We start from the raw sequence: 6807 nt of genomic DNA on the forward strand, positions 1-6807 counted from the left end.
GATCAGACTCTTGTCTTGGCATCCTTCTTCGCGTCTCTTGTCCCCCATTCTCTTCCAGGTACCCTCAGCCCCGTCGTTGACAAAAGACCAGCAAAGTGTCACAAGGGGAAGCAATGCAAGAGCATCATTCACTGTTGGGTTCTGCTCATACTCTTTCCAAACATCATGTGTCCTCTCACGTGTCTGCCTCAGCAAAACATCCTCTCACGTGTCTGCTTCAGCAAGATATCCTCTCATAAACAGCTTCCAGAAAAACATCACATGACACAACTGAGTCTCCAAAGAAACCAGAAATTTCCACTTCAGGACCGTGGTATCACCCTCCCAGCACCTGAGATGCAGAGACGAGCCAGCCTGGTCTACAGAGTGAGTTCCAGGATAGACAGGGCTGCACAGAGAAATCATGTCTCAAATAAACAAAACAAAAACAAACAAACCACAAAAACAAAGCAAAAAGAACCGATGAAGAGATTGTGTGGTGGTTTGAATAGTTTGGCCCACATAGACTCGAGTTTGAATGTCAACAGGGAGTGGCACTATTAGTAGGTATGGTCTTGTTAGGGGAAGTGTGTTACTGTTTGGGGCAGGCTTTGAGGTTATATATTGTAGTGGTTTGAATATCCTTGGTGTGGCTTTGTTGGAGAAAGTGTGTCACTATGGGGATGGACTTTGAGTTTCTTCCTATGCTCAAGTTCCACTTGGTGCAGAAGATGCCTTCCTGCTGGCTGCCTGTGAAAGTCAATCTTCTCTTGGCTGTCATTGGATCAATGCCTGGACACTGCCATGTCTGCCAGGACACTGCCATGTTTCCCACCATGATGACAGTGGACTGTACCTCTGAAACTGTAAGCCAGCTCCAATTAAACGTTTCCCTTTATAAGAGTTACCTTGGTCATGGTGTCTCTTCACAGCAATAAAACCCTAGCAAGACAAATGGAGAGACAGCACAGTGGTTCAACTCTTGCTGCTCTTCCAGGGTGTTGGTATTCTGTCTATGCTCCACCCCCACAGCTACCTGGGATCAGCCAGGTATGCTCCGCCCCACAGTTGCCTGGCAACAGCCAGCTGTGCCTAACACTATAAAAGAGGCTGCTTGCCCTCACTCTCTCTTACTTCCCTCTTGCTCTTTGTTCTTCTCTGTTCTTGCCCCCATACCCCTCTCCATGTGCCATGGCCAGTTGCCTTTCCATTCTTCTACTCTTCTCTCATTAAACCTCTCCACGTGGAACCATGGTGACTGGGTGTGTTCTGTCTAGGCACTGGCCGAGATTCGAAACCCTAACACAGGGGACCTGAGTTCAGTTCCCAATACCCATGCTAGGCAACTACTGGCTTCCTAGGGAACCTGCATACACATAGCATATACTTAACAGACCTATACACATAGATAAAAATAAAATCTTAATAGGGTTGACGGTATGTGATGGTTTGAATAAGATGGCCTCCATAGGCTCATGATTGAATGCTTTGTCATCAGGGAATGATGTTACTTGAGAAGGATTCGGAGGCATGGCCATGTTGGAGGAAGTAGGATTGGGCTTTAAGGTGTCAAAAGGCCCAGTGGCTTTCTCTGTCTGCTGCCTGTTGAACTCTCAGCTACCTCTCCAGCACCATGACTGCCTGCATGCCATCATGCTTCCCACCATGATGAGAATGAATTAAACTTCTAAAACTGTAAGCCAGACACAATTAAATGCTTTCTCTTAGAGGACTTGCTATGGTCATGGCCCCTCTACATGGCAATAAAACACTAAGACAAGGTGGAATCAGATTTCCTGAGGTTTAAAGTTGTTGCTTGTCAAGAATTGTTGGTGGCTATATAGACTTCTTGTGTAGACCATGCCTGCCAGGAACTCACAGAGATCCTCCAGCCTCTGCCTCGCAAGTGCTGGATTAAAGAAACGTGCCTTTCAAGGACCACATAATTCTTGATTGACACCAGTGCTAAGATCTAGGAAACCATGGTAATCCGGTGGGTGTAATTCATAGATTACTATCACAAAGTATAACTGAATTAAGAAGCTCAGGCAAGCCTAGCATTGATCAAAAACTGATCAAGAAAAGAATCTATAGAAAAAAACAGATTATAAAGATACTAAAAAGATTAAAATGGCAGAGATAAAAATGATGTAAATTATATAGGTAAATTGTTACTGACTCTGGGTTGACCTTAGTGGTATACCCCTTCAATTCCAGCATTTGAAAGGATAAGGCAGGTGGGTCTCCATGAGTTTGAGGTCAGCTCAGTTCTAGGCTAGCCAGGACTACTATAGTGAGATCTGACTCAAAACCAAACGAACAAAAGACAGAGGTGAAAGTAGTCAGGAATAAAGAATCTCCACATCCCTGGCTGCATGTTAAAGTGTCCTCAAGACCCTGTCCTGGGCCAGGCTGGGCCCTTGGCTCTGTGACAAATATAAAAGAAAACAAGCATCCAAGGATATTAAAAACACAGCACTCTAGAGAACAGCTAGAGTGCAGAGAATTTCCAAAAGAGGTAACTTGTCTATCATGATATAAAAATGGCAGCAGTGGGAACAGGAGGTCAGAAAGCTTGTCCATGTACAGAACCCACTGTCTGGAAATCTCTTAACTACGAAAATTCTAGACGGACTGACTACTCCAGCAGGGCTTTCCTAATCATTTACAATGGGTGTTTTAAGTGCCTAGTATAATCCTGCTAACTTTGCTTGCTCTCCCAATCAGGATATCCACATGCTCACTTGGAAGATGCTTTACTCTCTACTACTTGCTATTTGCTCTCGTTTGTACTACACGCTCAATCCATTCAGCCACTCAAAATCGAATGTATAGCCGTGGTTGATTGGTACATGCATGAAACAGATGGATGAAGACAGAGTTAAGACATATGGAGCAAAACCAAGGCTCAAAGCACATAGCTAGGGGAAAAAAAAGTCTGTGGCATTTGAAGATTGGACGGACCATGTAGTAGAGGCAAATTGCATAAGGATTTAGAGCACTCAGCATTTCCAACCATATTCAATGGTAAACCAATGGAAGAAGGAAAACCAAATGCTACTGTCTTAGGGTTTTACTGCTGTGAACAGACACCATGACCTGGGCAACTCTTATAAGGAAATCATTTAATCGGGGCTGTGTAGCGAGAGGCGGGTTGCGCTCTCTTGCTAGTTCATCTCAGATTAGTATCTCTCTTGGGGGCTCTCTGCTAGCCTTGAACTCTCTGGTTCCAGCCACCTGGTAAAATCAATAGTCAACAAACTGTAACTCAGCAATCAGATTTACATGTTAAATTCCCAACCCACAATACAGCCACACAATAAATTCACTGCCAATTAATAAAGATATAAACCACCCACCTAGAAAAGATAAAATTGACCTAGTCCACCTGGATCTGGATCATCCTGTTCTATTGTCTCCATCTTCCTCTCCTCGCTGCTCCTCCTCCTCCTCTCTCCTTCCTATACTTTCCCCTGCCTACCCTTCCTTCTCATCCAGTGATAGGCTTCTCCTTATTTTGAACTCACCTCCCTGCATAATGACATCATCCTACAGGGTTGGTTTACAGGTTCAGAGGTGTAGTCCATTATCCTCAACAAGAGAGCATGGCGACTTCCAGGCAGGCACGTCGCTGGAGAAGCCGAGAATCTTAATGTGAAGACTGGTGGAAGAAGAATGGCTTCCAGACAGCTAGGATGAAGGTCTTAAAGCCCATACCCACAGTGACATGATACACTTCCTCCAGCAAAGCCACACCTCTTCCAACAGGGCTACACATCCAATAGTGCCACTCCCTGGGCCAAACATGTTCAAACCACCACAGCTGCTAAGGTGTGTAACTTACTTGTAGGAATTTAGGCATCACAAATGGTTACAGATTTTAAAAAGAGCCTAAAGCCATGCCTGACTTTCATGGATAGAATGGTAGCACATTTTGGCAGCTTTGATTACATTCTGATGTCAAAGGCACTAACTAGGTTCGGTGTTTTAGTGCTGGGCTGGTGATTATGATGTCTCTTGGCAGAATACTTGCCTAGCATGTCTAAGGTTCTGGGTTATACAGCCAAACCAAACCAAAACCAACCAAAATTCCTGTTGTTACAAGAACAAATCTGAGATTCAGTGTTCGCCCAATCAGGGTTACTATTGCTGTGATGAAACACCATGAAGCAACTTGGGGAAGAGAGGGTTTATTTGACTTCCACTTTCACACCACTGTTCATCATAGAAAACAATCAAGACTGGAACTCAAACAGGGCAGGAACCTGGTGCAGAGGCAGAAGCTGATACAGAAGCCTTGGAGGGGCGCCGCTTACTGGCTTTTTCCTCTCTGATGACTCTAGCCTATGTCAAGTTGGTAGGGAACTAGCCAGCACAAATGTGCTTCAACTAAAATCTCGAGATTCTTTAAAGACTGTGATGGCTGTTCTTGGTTGTCAACTTGACTACACCTGGAATTAACTAAAACCCAACAGTGGAGGGCACACCTGAGAGGGATGTTTTGCTTAATTTGAAGTAGAAAGATCTACATTTAATGCAGATCTTCGAGGTAGGAAGACACATCTTTAATCTAGATCTTTTGAGCTGGGAAAAACCAAGCTCTCATCCCAGCCAGCCCTTCTGCTATAAGGGCGTGGAAGAAAGAAACTTTAGTTCTTTGCTTGCAATTCTGTCACCAGTAAGTCTTTTCCTTCACAAAGCTAGACAGCAGTTCTCAACCTGAGGTTGGGACTCCTTTGACAATCCTCTATCTCCAGAAATATTTACAAGTCATAGCCATAACAAAACTAGTTATGAAGTAGTAATGAAAATAATTTTATGATCCGGGGTCACCACAACAGGAGAAACTATATTAAAGGTTCATAGCATTAGGAAGTTGAAAACCACTGCACTAGAACCTACTACTTCAGGATTCTAGAATATACTGAAGACTTGCAGACATCTAGCCTCATGGACAGAGAAACTACTGGATTCTTGGACTTTGTGTTCACGACCACCTATTGTTGGATTAGCTGGACTGGTTTGTCAGTCTTTCTAATAAATTCCCTCTCTATATATACAGAGAGTCATTTCATAAGTTCTGTTACTCTAGATAACCTTAATACAACAACCTTATTTTTTCTTACTACTTCTATATTTTAATTATTTTGAAATACAGTGTGATGGCTAAGAAACATCCAGATAATTGTTATTCTGTGAAATCAGCATCACTTGACTCTGACTAAATAAAACTCATTTTTTTTCCTTCTAACTAAAGGTAGCAGAACTGCATAGAACAGGAGAGAAACACATTATTGAAGGCAGCATCTTCAATTCTAACACCCCCAAAGTGTCCTAGTTCTAGTCTCAGTGTCCCTCAAAGTTGCAAGGCATGGTAAAGGGGAGTCATTGGAAACAGAACGTACTTCATATTACGGTGCTGAGGCTGCAGGTTTTCCTACACAAAACTGCTGAGGCTAGAGAGGAAAATAAAAGCTTTGGGGTCCTGAGGTAGGTTTTGGGAACTAGGGGGATGTTTGATTCCTCAGTCATTTTTTTTTTTTTGGTTCTTTTTTTCGGAGCTGGGGACCGAACCCAGGGCCTTGCGCTTCCTAGGCAAGCGCTCTACCACTGAGCTATACCCCCAACCCCCTCAGTCATTTTTAATGTCTTCTAATTTCGTTAAGTTGTTGGGTATGTCATGGCTCTAGGTCAGACCGATAGCAACACTGCTGTAACTGCGTTTCTGCTGCTGTGATGAAATACACCAACGCAAACAACTTAGAGGAGAAGGGTTTATTTCGGTAATCCACCATTGTGGAGAAGTCAAGGAAGGAACTTCATTATCTCCTTACATCAATCACACCCACAGTCAAGAACTGAGAAATGAATTCGCACATGCTCACTCCTCTTCCGTTGGGTTGCTCCACTCCTCTTGCCTAGGGAATGGTGCTGTCCACAGTGTCTTGGGTCTGCCCATATAAATTAAGACAATACCCAACAGGCATCCCCATCCACGGGCCAACCAGATACAATCCTCCATGGAGACTCTTTCCCCAGGTGATTCTATGCTGTGTCACGTTGACAATTAAAACTAACCATAGCCAAACCATTGGCCCAGAGCCAAAAGTAAATGCAGAAATTGAAGCTTGATATGTGGGAAGAATGAGGACATGAAAGGTACCACAGACCTGAGCTCCTCAGTGCCTGCCTCTAAGAAAGTACCTTCAAGTTCCATACTTTTAGGTCACAGACAATCTAGTTCCAGTTTTGGTTCTTCCTCATGGCCTTACACATCTGAGGCAATTGTTTCAAAACTGTTTTCTCGAGACTCGGTTTCTCTGTGCACATGCAGCCTTGGCTATCCTGGAACTTTTCTCTGTAGAACAGCCTGGTCTCAAACTCACAAGAAGAGATCAGCCTGCTTCTGCCCTCCAAGCACTGGGATTAAAGGTGTGCACCACCACAGTGCAGCCTGAACTTTTATTCTTTTTATTGTGCTGAAGACCAAACCAGGTAAAGTGCTCTACCTGAGGCACAACTCCAGCCTAGACTTGGATGAATTTTTTTTCACAACCTAAAAAAAAAAGGCATTCCACCCACCCCCTTCTTTCTGAGTACAGTGAATGGATCCCAGGGCCTCACACATGATAGTACTCTACCACTACCACTGAGATCTATCCCATCCCAGAAATCCTTGTGTGTGGTATAGGTGCATAAACTTGTGTGGGTGGACAAATCTTTACTGCTTATTTTTTGATGCAAGATCTTTAGAGCCTTTTCAACTGAGCTCAGAGCTCGTAACTTGATAGATTGACTCGTGAGCTCCTCTCCATGTGCCGTCCTCCT

The sequence above is a fragment of the Rattus rattus genome, chromosome 10 (genome assembly GCF_011064425.1).
Source record: "Rattus rattus isolate New Zealand chromosome 10, Rrattus_CSIRO_v1, whole genome shotgun sequence".
Classification (NCBI taxonomy): domain Eukaryota; kingdom Metazoa; phylum Chordata; class Mammalia; order Rodentia; family Muridae; genus Rattus; species Rattus rattus.